The 13549-nt window shown below is 37.3% G+C and overlaps 2 pseudogenes; one reads left to right on the top strand and one right to left on the bottom strand.

Moving 5' to 3' along the window:
• Window positions 1–4011: 4011 nt before the first annotated feature.
• LOC124512275 (SIN3-HDAC complex-associated factor-like) lies at window positions 4012–8512 on the bottom strand (annotated as a pseudogene).
• Window positions 8513–10983: 2471 nt separating this feature from the next.
• On the top strand, window positions 10984–11729 carry LOC124512274 (40S ribosomal protein S3a-like; annotated as a pseudogene).
• Window positions 11730–13549: the final 1820 nt, after the last annotated feature.

The following is a 13549-nucleotide window of genomic DNA, read 5'->3' as shown; positions in this document are numbered from 1 at the left end:
ACATTGTGCTTTAATTCACCATAAAGAGACTATAAAATCACACATGGATTTTTTACTGCCTCAGCCCATAATTGACATACTCTACTTCCATTTACAATTTATTAGTCATAACTAGTAACCATGGCTCTGCCCTGCTGCAAGTCAGGTGTGACATGTGAAAGGGGAGTGCAGAATATTTTGGTGAGTGCTACAACCTGTGGCAAGGACATTCCTCCCCCTACTCCCCAGTATGGCATAATATTATCCAAACTGTGTTGCAGGTTTTTTTTTTATTTCATAGTAAGACTAAATTTATTCAATACCCTAGTAAAAGTTTTGATTATAGTTATCCAACAGTATAAAAAGTACAAAACAGATTGGTAGATTTCTAATATATTAATACAAAGTGCATGACTACATACAGTACATCCTACAGGCAAAGAGGTGGAAGGGGAAAAAGAAGGCCTTGGTTGAGGTCTAGTAATAGATAAATAAATACAGAGGTAGAGATGATCCATATTATGGTATATTCTAACACCAATACTGTAGCCAAAATGTACAAAAAAATTTTTTTGAAACAAGAGGAGGAAGATGATAATGGCTGGGACTCTTATAATTTACCTCAGAGGCTGTGGGAGAGCCAACCCAACTCACGGTGTAATCTGTGCATATGGTGGCTTGTAGTTTTTGCCATAAGGAAGAAATATAAAATTTTAAGTTTGGATTAAGGACTATAAAACTATAGGGTGCCCATAAAAAGTGGCTCACTCCTTACTGTTATTTATACTAATTTTTAAAATCCAGTTTTAAAAATAAGCACTGCTGGCACAAGAACGGACACTCAGATCAATGGAACAGAATAGAGAACCCAGAAATGGACCCACAAACGTATGGCCAACTAATCTTTGACAAAGCAGGAAAGAATATCCAATGGAATAAAGACCGTCTCTTCAAGTGGTGCTGGGAAAACTGGACAGCGACATGCAGAAGAATGAACCTGGGCCACTTTCTTACACCATACACAAAAGTAAACTCAAAATGGATGAAAGACCTAAATGTAAGACAGGAAGCCATCAAAATCCTCAAGGAGAAAGCAGGCAAAAACTTCTTTGATCTTGGCCACAGCAACTTCTTACTCAATACGTAAAGAACTCAATCTATAAAGAACTTATCAAACTCAACACCCAAAAAACAAATAATCCAGTGAAGAAATGGGCAAAAGACATTAAAAGACACTTCTCCAAGGAAGATATCCAGATGGCCAACCGACACATGAAAAAGTGCTCAACATCACTCATCATCAGGGAAATACAAATCAAGACCACAATGAGATACCACCTCACCCCTGTCAGAACGGCTAACATTAACAACTCAGGCAACAACGGATGTTGGCAAGGATGCTGAGAAAGAGGATCTCTTTTTCAGTTCTGGTGGGAATGCAAGCTGGTGCAGCCAATCTGGAAAACAGTATGGAGGTTTCTCAAAAAATTAAAAATAGAACTACCCTATGACCCAGCAATTGCCCTACTAGGCAGTTATCCACGGGATACAGGTGTGCTGTTTCGAAGGGACACATGCACCCCCATGTTTATAGCAACACTATCAACAACAGCCAAAGTATGGCAAGAGCCCAAATTTCCATCGATGGATGAATGGATAAAGAAGATGTGGTGTGTGTATATATATATATATATATATATATATATATATATATACATACACATATATATATACGTATATATATATATATGTATATATATATATATACGTATATATATATGTATATATATATAACGGAGTATTACTTGGCAATCAAAGAGAATGAAATCTTGCCATTTGCAACTACGTGGATGGAACTAGAGGGTATTATGCTAAGTGAAATTAGAGAAAGACAAAAATCATATGACTTCACTCATCTGAGGACTTTAAGAGACAAAAGAGATGAACATATGGGAAGGGAAACAAATATAAAAACAGGGAGGGGGACAAAACAGAAGAGACTCATAAATATAGAGAACAAACTGAGGGTTTCTGGAGGGGTTGTGGGAGGGGGGGTGGGCTAAATGGGTAAAGGGCACTAAGGAATCTACCCCTGAAATCATTGTTGCACTATATGCTAACTGCTTTGGATATAAATTTTAAAAAATAAAAAATAAAATTAAAAAAAATAAAAAATATATTAAGTGTAGAAAAAAATAAGCACTGAGTCATGTTGTTATAGGGTAGGCAAATGATCCTCCCTGATTATGAAAAGTCTGAACCGGTGATAGGTTATTCCTGAACGTTTAGAAAAGAGGCACTGAGAGTACTTTGGTTTGGGTTCAAGTAAAAAGCCTTCAAATGAAGATTTTTGAATTGAAGAGCTCCATCTTCAGGATGCATCATCTGACATCTCAATGTTCACAAAGCCTGACTGAAAGAAGTCAAACCTAAACCAGCCCACTCAGCATTAACACACACCTCTTTTCTTTTAGAATTTTACTTTAATATAGAGTGGAAAAAAAAAAACAAAACAAAAAACCCAAACCCTAACAGGTTAAAATCAAACAACCACTCTACACAGACAAAACCTTCACAGAGGTCAACTGAAGTAATCCAGAGCTAAAACTGAATTGTGCAGATTTTCAATGAAGTCGCCAGTCGTGTAACACAAAGGCAATTATTTACACACTAGGCAAGCCCTCTAAGAAATGTGCCCCAAGAAGCATTAACCTTTGTTTTTTGTGTGTGCCATCCTGACGATTTGCACATTTTTTTTTAGATAACTTAACATTTTTTTTTCAACGTTTATTTATTTTTGGGACAGAGAGAGACAGAGCATGAACGGGGGAGGGGCAGAGAGAGAGGGAGACACAGAACCGGAAACAGGCTCCAGGCTCCGAGCCATCAGCCCAGAGCCCGACGCGGGGCTGGAACTCACGGACCGCGAGATCGTGACCTGGCTGAAGTCGGACGCTTAACCAACTGCGCCACCCAGGCGCCCCTTTAACATTTTTAATAGAATGTGATCTCTACCGTGCGGTAATGCTTTGGTACTCTTTATTTAGGATTCCTCATCCTAAAACTTGACATTTCCCCAGAGGAGCTTTGATTCTGCTTTAGAAGTTTCAATATAGAGGGCCGCCTGGGTGGCGCAGTCGGTTAGGCGTCCGACTTCAGCCAGGTCACTATCTCGCGGTCCGTGAGTTCCAGCCCCGCGTCGGGCTCTGGGCTGATGGCTCGGAGCCTGGAGCCTGTTTCCGGTTCTGTGTCTCCCTCTCTCTCTGCCCCTCCCCCGTTCATGCTCTGTCTCTCTCTGTCCCAAAAATAAATAAACGTTGAAAAAAAAATTTTTTTTTAAATAAAAAAAAAAAGAAGTTTCAATATAGATTAAAATCTTTATCAAAAATCAATACGGAGGGAGGTGACAGAGGATGCAACATATACACTCAAGTTACCTCTCTGTATGTTTAGAAATTACTCCTTCAAGGTATTTGCACCAGAGAGCTTTGTCCTGCTTAATATTCAGTAGTACAGGTTTGAATCATCAGAACCTTGGCAAGACCTTAAATTATTAACAACTACCTCTTGGGGCAAGTCCGTGTTACTGAGTTATGACAAATTTATTATCATGAAGGAAAACAAGCACAGCCAGTCATCTTAAAAATGCCCCAACCACTGCTTCTAATATAGAAAGACTAAAACTACATATGTTTATCATACAATAAATCCCGTCTCTGTCCTCTGAAATTCCCCTAGTTTCATTCATTAAAAGGGGATTAAAAAAAAAAAAAGACTTAAAGAGCACTTTACAGCATCATTCAGCTTTCCTATGAAATACTCAACATCTTAAATATTATGTATACTTTTTTTCTTTTAGTAAGCTAGACACTGGCTTCAGAGTTTGTGGAACTGGAGGAGAAATAACAACCCATTCAAAACTATTCTAGAAAGTGTCTTTTGGAGAATAGCAGGTATCCAAGTTAAAAATAGGAGGGTTTTGTTGCTTTGTTTTCTTTCCAAAATTTAAATTGTTTTTTTGTTCCCCTTCTACCTAAATCTCAGTCACCACTCCTGAGTGGAGATGGGCAGAGGCTCTGGCCCCTGCTCCTCCGGCTTCTCAGCAGCTGCTTTCTTATTGCTGCAGCAAGGCTTGAATAGATGTGTGTCAATGAGAACTTCTCCAAAACGGCCTTTATAGATAATCCTGCAACGTATTTTCTGTCTTTTCCAGTATGTGAGACCTAAAAAGGAAAAAAACTGGCGTTCTGTTAGAGCCAGAAGCCATCTCTGTATCTGAGCCACCATCTGACTTGTTACTGTAACAAGGAGACTGAGCTGGAAAGGCACTTGAGGTGGTACTGTGAGCATCAGAATTGTGACATTTAAATTCCTTCTGTAGTTTACTGATCTGGTTGCTTTTTATCCTGTTTCCAGATAGAGTTTTCACTTTCTTTGGTTTCAATGTTGTCTTCAGACTGGGTCCTGCCCTTGCATCTACCACATGATTCCAGTTTTTTTTTTTTTTTTTAATCCTGCTGGCAATTTCTTCCGTCTTTTCACAAGCAGGACACAGGCATTACAGATGTCTCCTGAACAAGTCTCGTGCAACCCAAAACAGCTCTGGAAGTCCTTTTCATAGCGTTTACTGTCAGTGAATCGAGAACTGGAGGACTTAGCTCTGCAAATACAGCAGCCGTGTATACTTTGGTACATCTTTGGCTTGTGAAAACCAAACAACTTTTCTTCTGGGCAATAGTCTTCCAAAATCAGCCGTTCAACGCACAATAACGTTCCTGAGGTCTGGAGTGCAGGCCAAGCTAGCCCCCCCCGCCCCCCTTCCACTTGCTCCCTTCTCCTCAACTGTCTTGTCTAGACAGATGGTCTACTGCAGTTCTGCAGTTGCTACCACTGGCTGGGAAGGTGTAGATTCCCCAGTTCTTTTTTTTTTTTTTTTTTTTTTAATATATATCATGAACATCTCCCCATGTCAATATGTATTAATTTGTTGACTATTTATTGAGCACTTCTTTGTAGTAGGCCTTGTTCTGGGTAATGGGAATGAAGAAGACATTTAATAAACCCTATCTTCATGAAATTTATTGGATTGCAAACAGATAAGAAATAAAATATTTTTTAAGTATAATATGTTAGAAGGTGATAAATGTTACGGCAAGAAAAAAGAAAGGGAAGAGGCAGAGGGAGTTTGGGTGGTACAGTTTTAATTAGAGTGGTCACTGAAGGTCTTTGTGAGGTGATTTGAGTTAAATTCTGAAAGGTGTGAGAAATATCTTGTGAATATCTTTATGGAGAGAACATCCTAAGAAAATAAAACTATACATGTGGCTTGGTGATGTGAACATGAAGATGCATTTTCCTATTTTTGTATATGTTTAAAATTTTGTATATGTTTAAAATTATGAAAATAATTAAAAATGAAAAGTAAAGCTCGTTATAAAGCTGATAATCAGATTTTATAGCCACATTTTGGAAAAGAAAAATCAGATAAAAAATATAATAAATATTGTCAATTTCTTAAAAAAAAATAAAGGTTTACCAGTTTACCTCCTTAGAAACAAAGCTTTAACTTGTTTCTATGTAGCCTCACTAACTGCCATACAATCCAGCACTTGATTATTGCTGTTTCTCACTGCATAATTGTGTTGTGTGTTAGTCTTATGTTTCCAATTACTTGTTAAACTTTTAACTGTATCTTACTTTTTATCCCTCCTATCATTCCCTTTAAAGTGATTAGACGTATAGTAAATTCCCTATAAAAGTTACAGATTGAGAAGTAAAACTTAGTGATGACTTTTTAAAAATATCTCAATTGTTAATAACTCTCAAAGCATTTTGCTGTGTCGAGAATGAGAAAAGTTAATAAATAAGCCACACAAAATATATCCACAAGCAATTTAAAAGTTTGGAGTATTAGAGAACCGGTTTAAAAATACTTTGAGTATTGGGGCACCTGGGTGGCTCAGCTGGTTAAGCTTCCAACTTTAGCTCAGGTCATGATCTCGCAGTTGATGGGTTTGAGCCCGCATCAGGCTCTGTGCGGACAGCTCAGAGCCTGGAGCCTGCTTCAGATTCTGTGTGTGTGTGTCTCTCTCTCTCTGCCCCTTCCCTGCTCATGCTCTGTCTCTCTCTCTCAAAAATAAATAGACATTAAAAAATAAAATACTTTAAGTATTTTTTTCAAGTAATTGGCTGGATGTGAAATACAGTTTGAATAGAGACATTTCTTAGTCACATACTTAGCATGATTCTTTCATTAAAAAATTTGTTTTTTCAGTGATTTACTTTCTGTTGCCATACAACTAGGCTACATTGCACAAACATTTTGAGTAACTTCTATCACTTTTTCCTTAAGATGACCGAGAGTCTGAACAATTAGATGATTATGGTTGAAGCAAAAAATGAAATCAGTCTTGTTCAGCCCAAAGAGTTTACTGAACTTTATAAAAGTTATTTGGCCAGATTGTGAGGTAACGCCCAGATACCAATGAGGAGTGTATCTGAAGGATCACTCATTTAGAACCACCCTGTATTTAGGGGAAGTGGTGACAGGCTGGTCGAGGAAGACGTTTGTTACAGACAAATTTGTCAGTGTTAGTCACACAGTTAGAACATAATGTTTAGAAGAAAATGCATGACACTGTTGGGAAGCTATGTTGGAAAAGCTGTGGCCAGAGAAAAGAGATTACAAATTGTACTTCCATGACAGAGATAACTTGGAAATATGCATAAAAAGTTTTGTTTTCATAATTTAGTTCACTCTAGTTATCTATTTTATATGAGGCAGAATCTCTGTTTTGAGAATATCATTACCTTAGGAAGGAAGGATTACTACCTTATGCTGACATTAAATTAGAAATATTTTTAAGATTCAGAATGATTATTTTTTTCGGTATCAGACTGTCTAATCATAGGCCTTATCTAATCATTAAAACAGTTTCCGAAAAGTGGCCATTTCTCATTGTCAAACACAGAAACCATGGCGTCATCATAATTCACAGGTTACCAAACTACTTTTAGACCATAAACCAATAATTTTGATGTCTGAACCTCAATTCCCTCATCTGAAAAAATAGAGACACAGGTTACCCTCCTTCACCATTTTATTGGTATGTTTTGAGTATACCATTTCATGAGCCTCGTTCTTCTCAGCAGAAACTTGAGCAAAGGGAAAAATAAAGAATAATAATACAACCATTCATGGTGCCCTTGAAACAATGTGCCCATGTTAATTGCTAATCCTCCTCTGAAAGGAGAATTTCCTTATATTTCTACCTAATTACTAGAGGTACTTTACACTGCTCTGTCCTACCTAGCACGCATTCTGTGCTCAATCATCATTTATTCATTCATTCTTTTAGTGAGTTCGTCATTTACCAAATATTAAGATCTTACCGTGTGTCAGCTAGGGACTGGAGATACAAAGAAGGATAAAACAGTTCCAATTCTCATGGAACTGATAATAGAGGAAGGGAGACCATCACTATAAGTAGTTACAAATGCACTGAGTTTATGCAAAAATAGTACGGGGTGCTATGGGAGTTTTCAGCAGGGGATTAGGTAACCTATTTTAGATCAGATTGGGTTTTAGAGACATCAAAGCTAAAACAAGAAAACTGAGGAGGAGTTGGCTAAGTAAAGAGTATAGGGGAAAGTGATTTAGGCAGAAGGAATAGCACTGATTTTGAGGTACTGAAAGGAAAGCCAATATGCTACAATGTAGAGAGACAAAATCCAGATCTTGGAGTCTTTATTGTTTGGTCTTTATTCTGAGAGTAATGGGAAGCCATTGAGGATTTTTGTTTTCTGTTTTATATGTTTAAACAGGGAAGTAACATAATCACTTGCATTTTTAAAAGATCATTCTAGGCACTATGTGAAGAATGGAGGAAAGGATGGCCCACAAATAATACATGTGGGTAAACAGAAGACAATTGGAGGAAATGAATTAGGGAGTTGGCAAAGAGGAAGAGGAAAAAGTGGACTGATTCAAAAGATATTTAAAAGACAAAATCAATAGGATTTGATTGTGAGGGAAAGATGAATCAAGGATGACTTCCAGATTTCTGGCTTAAGGAAATGGGTGGATGTCATTATTTAAATAAGGAATACTGGAGGAAGAGAAGGTTTGGGAAGGAGAATCATGAATCATAGTTGACCAGTACATAGCATACACAATAAGCCCTTTAGAATACAAAAATCTCAGGATAGAGATTATACATAGATATGCAAATACAGGTTCTCATCAAAATCATACTCATAACTTGATCCTTAAGTCTTTTTAAATTATGGATGATATTTATATCCTTTCAGTGGTCCTTTTCAGTCCTTTTCTTGGGCATTTCAGATCCTTTTAGGCCAGGTCTTGGGTGTTATACTGGTTCCAGCTTTAAATTGCATGATTTAAAGCCTCCTCTTTCTTTCTTTTTTTTCTTTTTCTTTTTCTCCTCTTTCTTATAGATTATAAAACCATAACTTCTTCTTTTCTTTTATCCTAACATCTCTCACGTAGGATCTGATGTCGTCTGAAGATCATTCCCGCAGCTTGAATTTTCTTTATTTCTTACATATTTTTTTTTCTCCATTGGGTTATAATAACTCAATAACTTCCTTCCCTCCAGCTACTAATCTTCCCTGTGTTGTACCATTTCCAAAACTTAACAACAACAACAACAAAACTATCATGAAGGAAGAAGCATTTTTAATCACAAGCCATTATTGCCAAATATTGCTGAGGAACACCTGTTTCATAGTAATGAAACAGATGTTTTGATGAATGTCTACAGATGTTTTTCAGTCTTCACAAAAGATACAGCTAAAAAATAAGAATATAGAAAAATTGAAAATAAAGTAGTAGAAAATATATATTAGGTAAATACTGAGTGAAATAAAGCTAGTATAAATCTATTAATATCAGAAAATGTGAGATTTTAAAGCAAAAAGCAATTAAAGAGGATCACTAGAGATGATAAAAGGATCAAATCACCAGGAACAACAGGGAGTTAGAGACAAATTCCATAATTATAATGAGAGATTTCAACAGCTATTTCTCAGTGTTACATCAAGCACACAAAAAAGCAAAGTTAGCAAGATTGTTGAAAACTTGAACGAAACAAATTAATATGCTTGATTCAATGGACATATACAGAATGCTCCACAGAAAAACTGCAGAATACATGTTCTTTCAAGTGGAATACTTTTGATAATATTTGTAACCATATATTGGGCTATAAAGGAAGTCTGAACAAATTTCAAAGGACTGGTGTCATACATATTGCATTCTTTGATCACAGTGGGATAAAATGAAAAATCTGTACTGAAAAAATAATTATAAAAGTTCGTATATTTTGGGGCGCCTGGGTAGCTCAGTCAGTTAAGTGTCCAACTTTGGCTCAGGTCATGATCTCGCAGTTGGTGAATTCAAGCCCTGCATCTGGCTCTCTGCTGTCAGCGTGGAGCCCACTTTGGATCCTCTATTCTCCCCTCTCTCTACCCATCCCCCGCACTCTCTCTCTCTCTCTCAAAAATAAACATTAAAAAAATATTAAAGTTCTGGGGCACCAGGGTGGCTCAGTCGGTTGAGCATCCGACTTCGGCTCAGGTCATGATCTTACGGTCCGTGAGTTTGAGCCCCGCGTCAGGCTCTGTGCTGACAGCTCAGAGCCTGGAGCCTGCTTCAGATTCTGTGTTTCCCTCTCTCTCTGCCCCTCCCATGCTCATGCTCTGTCTCTCTCTCTGTCAAAAATAAATAAACATTAAAAAAATTTTTTTAAATATTAAAGTTCTTATGTTTAGATACTAAAATGTATTAATGAATCAATGATAAAATAATAGAAATTTGAAGATCTTTAAACTGAAAGATAAAAATATTGCATATTAAAAAATGATGGAGATTGCTGCTTCTAGACATGATGGAGTAACTGGTATTGGACTTCACCTTGTGTCACCAATAACTTTAAAAGTAGCAAAATATGTGAAGCAACTGTTTTCAGACAGTAGATGATAGCACAGGGAAATGATCCTTAAAATAAGGGAAACATGTAAGGTGACCTTAATGTTTGCCTTCCCTTTCTGAATGAGGGCACTTTCTGATGTGTGGTGTAGGTCTCTCTCCAATAAATAAATACAAACTTTAAAAACAAAGAAAAAAAAAAGAAAATGGAATATGACAGTATGTAAAGGAAATAATACATCATTACCAGGATGGTTATATCTCACAAATCCAGGATTAGTTTACTATTAAAAACAAAACATGCTTGATAAAATTCAACGCAGTTATGATTTTTTGAAAAAACTTCTTAATAAAGGAATAAAAGAGACCATTCTAACCAGATAAAGGTTACCTTCCAAATACAAGAGCTAACGTTATTCTTTTTTTTTTTTTAATTTTTTTTTAACGTTTATTTATTTTTGAGACAGAGAGAGACAGAGCATGAACGGGGGAGGGTCAGAGAGAGGGAGACACAGAATCTGAAACAGGCTCCAGGCTCTGAGCTGTCAGCACAGAGCCCGACGCGGGGCTCGAACTCAAGGACTGTGAAATCATGACCTGAGCCGAAGTCAGCCGCTTAACCGACTGAGCCACCCAGGCGCCCCCTTAATTTGATATATTGAAAGCATTCTCCTTAAGCTTAGGAACAAGTAGCATAAAGGAGAAAAGATCTAAGTGGATCTTGTGGTGAGAAAGATACCCCTGGAACTCTGCAACACTGGCTCAATATAAGTAAATGAATTATGTTTATTGATTATAAAACTCAATGTTGTTTTCTTAAAATAATGTCTTCCCAAAATGATCTATAAATTCAATGCAATATCAATCAAAATCCAAATGAAACGTGTGTGTGTGTGTGTGTGTGTGTGTGTGTGTGTGTAACTTGTTAAACTATATCTATAATTTATATGTAAGAGCCATAAATATGAAGAAGAATAAGATGGGGAGATTTGCCATAGAGGTTACCTTATTAAAAAGCTATAGTAACTGAGCCTTTTGGCTCCTTGAACCTTGTCATGGCCGTTGGCAAGAACAAGCACCTTACAAAAGGTGGCAGAAAGGAAGCCAAGAAGAAAGTGGTTGATCCATTTTCTAAGAAGGATTGGTATGATGTGAAAGCACCAGCTATGTTCAGTATAAGAAATATTGGAAAAACACTAGTCCACGAGAACTCAAGGAACCAAAATCACATCTGATGGCCTCAAGGGTCGTGTTTTTGAAGTGAGCCTTGTTGATCTGCAGAAAGTTGTATTCAGAAATTCAAGATAATTTTTGAGGATGTTCAGGGCAAAAACTGCCTAAGTTCCATGGCATGGATCTTATCTGTGACAAAATGTGCTCCTTGGTCAAAAATGGCAGACCCTGATTGAAGCCCATGTTGATATCAAGACTACTGATGTTTATTTGCTTCATCTATTCTGTATTGGTTTTACTAAAAAATGTAACAATCAGATTTAGAAGACCTCTTATGCTCAGCACCAACAGGTCCACCAAAATTCAGAAAAAGATGATGGAGATCATGATGTGGGAGATGCAGATAAATGACTTGAAAGAGGTGGTCAATAAATTGATTCCAGACAGCTTTGGAAAAGACATAGAAAAGTCTTGTCAATCTCATTATCCACTCTATGCTGTCTTTGTTAAAAATGTAAAAATGCTGAAGAAGCCTGTGTTTGATTTGGGAAAGCACATGGAGCTTCATGGTGAAGGTAGTGGTTCTGGAAAAGTTACTGGGGATGAGACTGGTACTAAAGTTCTATAAAACCTGTTTAAAATTTAGATATTTAATGGTGACAAATAAAAAATGTTTTAAAAAAAAAGGGACGCCTGGGTGGGTCAGTTGGCTAAGCATCCAACTTTGTTCGGCTCAGGTCATGATCTCAAGGCTCGTGGGTTTGAGCCCCACATCCGGCTCTGTGCTGACAGCTCAGAGCCTGGAGCCTGCTTAATATTCTGTGTCTCCCTCTCTCTCTGCTGCTCCCTGACCTGTGCTCTGTCTCTCTTCTCTAAGATGAATAAACACCAAAAAAAAAAAAAAAAGAAAAAAAACGTATAGTAATTTTAAGATAGTGTTACTGGTTTAAGGATAGAAAAAGTGACCAATAGAATAGAACAGGGTACCCAAACAGAACCACACCTATATGGAAACTTGATTTGTGACAGATTTTTTTTTGTGGATCAGTGAAAGAAAAAATGGACTTAAAAAAAGTGTTAATACAGTTTAAAAGCATGACATTAAACCCCTACCTCTTATCATGCACTAGAATAAATTCCAAATAGATCGATGATTGGAATGAGAGGGGCAAATGATAAAACTTCTTTTTTTATTAATAATGTATTTATTTTTTAATTTACATCCAAGTTAGTTAGCATATGGTGCATTTCAGGAGTGGATTCCTTAATTCCCCTTACCCATTTAGCCCATTCCCCTCCCACAACCCCTCCAGTAACCCTCTGTTTGTTCTCTATATTTAAGAATCTCTTATGTTTTGTCCCTGTCCCTGTTTTTATATTATTTTTGCTTCCCTCCCTTAATGTTCATCTGTTTGGTATCTTGAAGTCCTCATATGAGAATGGTCATATGGTATGTCTTTCTCTAATTTCGCTTAGCATAATACCCTTCAGTTCCATCCATGTAGTTGCAAATGGCAAGATTTCATTGTTTTTGATTGCCGAGTAATACTCCATTGTGTATATATACCACATCTTCTTTATCCATTCATCCATCGGTGGACGTTTGGGCTCTTTTCATACTTTGGCTGTTGTTGATAGTGCTGCTATAAACATTAGGGTACATATGCCCCAGGATCCCGTGGATAAATGCCTAGTAGTGCAATTGCTGGGTCATAGGGTAGTTCTATTTTTAATTTTTTGAGGAACATCCATACTGTTTTCCAGAGTGGCTGCACCAGCTTGCATTCCCACCAGCAGTGCAAAAGAGATCCTCTTTCTCAGCATCCTTGCCAACATCTGTTGTTGCCTGAGTTGTTAATGTCAGCCATTCTGACAGGGGTGAGGTGGTATCTCATTGTGGTCTTGATTTGTATTTCCCTGATGATGAGTGATGTTGAGCATTTTTTATGTGTCGGTTGGCCATCTGGATGTCTTCCTGGGAGAAGTGTCTATTCATGTCTTTTGCCCATTTCTTCACTGGATTATTTGTTTTTTGGGTGTTGAGTTTGATAAGTTCTTTATAGATTCTGGATACTAACCCTTCATCTGATATGTCATTTGCAAATATCTTCTCCCATTCTGTCGGTTGCCTTTTAGTTTTGCTGATTGTTTCCTTCGCTGTGCAGAAGCTTTTTATTTTGATGAGGTCCCAGTAGTTCATTTTTGCTTTTGTTTCCTTGCCTCTGGAGACGTGTTGAGTAAGAAGTTGCTGCGGACAAGTTCAAAGAGGTTTTTGCCTGCTTTCTCTTTGAGGATTTTGATGACTTCCTGTCTTACATTGGGTCTTTCATCCATTTTGAGTTCATTTTTGTGTATGGCATAAGAAAGTGGGCCAAGTTCATTTTTCTGCATGTCACTCTCCAGTTTTCCCAGCGCCATTTGCTGAAGAGACGGTCTTTATTCCACTGG

The sequence above is a fragment of the Lynx rufus genome, unplaced genomic scaffold, assembly GCF_022079265.1.
Source record: "Lynx rufus isolate CCGP_SWC_20201006 ecotype Redwood Valley unplaced genomic scaffold, mLynRuf1.p SCAF_17, whole genome shotgun sequence".
In the NCBI taxonomy this organism is placed as follows: Eukaryota; Metazoa; Chordata; class Mammalia; order Carnivora; family Felidae; genus Lynx; species Lynx rufus.
The sequence above is the reverse complement of the archived record's forward strand: the minus strand, read 5'-3'. Positions and strand labels throughout refer to the sequence as shown.